Below are 2,719 nucleotides of genomic sequence, written 5' to 3' on the forward strand. Positions count from 1 at the left end.
ACATAAATGAGTTTTAATTACTTTACAATAAGCTGCTTCTGAGCCATTTTCTGCAGATTTTTAGAAAATTACAACATGTCTACTTGTTCTGAAGTGAATTTGGTTGGCTATTTTGAATTCGTGCTATGGAATGTTATGGATATGGGTGTTCTGGGATTGCATACTATTTTGTTTTGCTCCTGGAAGCCTTATTTGTATGTCTAATTTTCCAGTACATAGTTTTGTCGTTATTAGAAAAAAAAAGGGGAAGAAGGGACAAAGTTATTAAGGCCATACCACCAGTGGGGATTTATGCTCTGCAAATGTTATACACTGTCTCAGTTTCACAGTAGTAAAGAAAAGGACTCATAATTCCATTAATAATGAAGAAACAGAGGCACAAAGATATTCATGAAAGACACACAAACTAAATATTGCACGCTTTCTCTTATATGAAAAACTCAGTAGCTAAATAAAGTGCAAATTAGATAACAAGAAAAAAGAGAAAAGAGAAAGAAAAAATGCAACTGTAATTCAGCATGAAAATGTATCTAAAAGTGTACCTTGATCTAGTACCATTGCTTTATGTGTTTTGTATGTTTTTGGCCTATTAGTCTGGTGGTTAATCTGTGTATGGGATACTTCACTTTATAAGGACTTATAAATAAATGAATCTGCTGCTGGCAAACCAAGAGTGTGGAGGGAAAGGAGAAGAAGAGTTGACGTGGATTTTGCGCAAGCACCAATTCCTAAAATAAATGTAATCATTATGTACTGCACACTTGTAAAAGCAAAAGTTTTTTAAAAGAGCACAGGGTGAGGCAGATTGGGAAGAACAGCATGGAAGAAAGGGCACCAAGATTATTTCCTGGTGCTATTTGCAAACTACAAGATGAAATACCTTGCAAGTAACGTAATTTTCTTGACTATTGCATTACATACATGCTTTTTAAGTTGCCCAGGTGCAAGCAATATACCCTGGGGTCCTGTTCACTCCCCAGTAAAGGGTGGATGCTTCTCAGGTCGCTTCTGAATGCTTGCTAGTGAACAACGTGTGTGGCGCTAAGAGGACTGCATTACTCTCCTGCTATCTCTTCATTTAGTACACCCACTGAAACCCACAGGAAAATGCAAGGATAACTGCACGTCCTCAGAAATGAGGAACGGGCTGCTAACTTTGAAATAGGCACTTCTGATGTTGATGGAGTCTGGGAGAAAGGTTTGTTTCTTCATGTTCCGTGAAAACACCTGACTCATGAAATAAGCAATGGTGGAGATAGCACACTCCAAAAGATGTCGCTGTCATCTACCTCAAAGTAGTAGATTTAAACCAAAGGACATAAAATCTAAAACTTCCATCTTGCCTGCAATGTTTAAGTCAAGAGGGAAAGTACACAGCCTATGGAAAGACTCCTGGTTAGTAGCAGATAATAAATAATAGGAAAGAATCAAGATAGACTCCATGTGAACCTAGTGAACACATGATTAGTGGAGCTCACCGCTTCCCAGTGCTGCGGTCTCTTGAAAGGACACAGACCTCATTTTAATTTGGGCCCAACACAATGCCCCGAACCATCTGAATGATTCAGAGAGCTCTCAAAGTGCTCTCTCCTCAGGGCCCACTTCACGCCAACGAGTCTGCCTGTGTCAGCTGTGAAACGATTGTACTTCAGCAGTAGAAAGAGTTCACAGGGTCAGATGAAAAGAGGCTGACACCCTCGTATGGTCACAACGACCTCAGAATAGTTCATCTTTCAGCTGGAAGTTAGGGCAAGGTTGAAAACATAAGACAATCACAATGCAAAGCAGCAAAATATAGTACAACATGCAACGTCCCACTACCTTACCTTCTGGTTTAAGGTGGCTTTCATTGTTTGTTCGTTTGTCTGTTTGTTTTAACATCTATGAATATGTTCTACATGTATAGGATCAAAAAATAAACAAAATGAAGAATTATGCAAACTGAGAAAAATAATTATGTATTAAGACAACAAGATTTTTAAAAGTATACTACAAGTTTACGGGTTCATATCAAAGGTATAGCTTCTGACACATTTTTGAGTAATTCAAACAGTAACACTAAAATTTCACTACCCCTAGACCTACTTCACGTAGAAGTTTTCTTGGAAATAACCTGACATGTCCCCAATGACAGCCTGGAACAACTTTAGAAACAGAATTATTCAGCGCTTCCTGTAAGCAGCGGGCACGCGCGGTGGGCTAAGAGGGCGGTGAGACCAAAGCGGAGGTTGTGTCCACGGACGCTTCGCGGCAGGAATGTGAAGCTCGCCTCTGCTCCCAGGAGCTGTGCAGCCGTGGCCAAGGCCCTCACCGCTGCGCGGTTGGCCTGACCGGCGTCGCCTGCTCCTGCGGCTGCGGAGGAGGGACCTGAACCGGGCGGTGCAAAGCGCTTGCAGAGCGCCAGGAGCCGGCGCAGCAGCTCCAGGCGCGACCGGGAGGCTCAGCGCGGCGCATGCAGGAAGAGCTCAGCATCCCAGCTTTCCGCGAGCGGAGCCACCGCCGAGGAGTGCGGAGAAGACAAGGGTGGCTGTGCTCAGCTGCGGGACGAGCGGCAGCTCACAGTGAACATGACATAAAATGGAAGACTTCTTGGATGAAAAATGTTTTCATTATCATGGGATAACATGTCTCTTCACTTTCTTTAAAACTCTGAAGTACTGTGTGTCCATTAGAGCAGCACGATGAGAAAGTGGTGCTGTGAGAACGAATAATTATGTTC

This window comes from Chinchilla lanigera, unplaced genomic scaffold (assembly GCF_000276665.1).
Source record: "Chinchilla lanigera isolate Chin_1 unplaced genomic scaffold, ChiLan1.0 scaffold00175, whole genome shotgun sequence".
NCBI classification, from domain to species: Eukaryota; Metazoa; Chordata; class Mammalia; order Rodentia; family Chinchillidae; genus Chinchilla; species Chinchilla lanigera.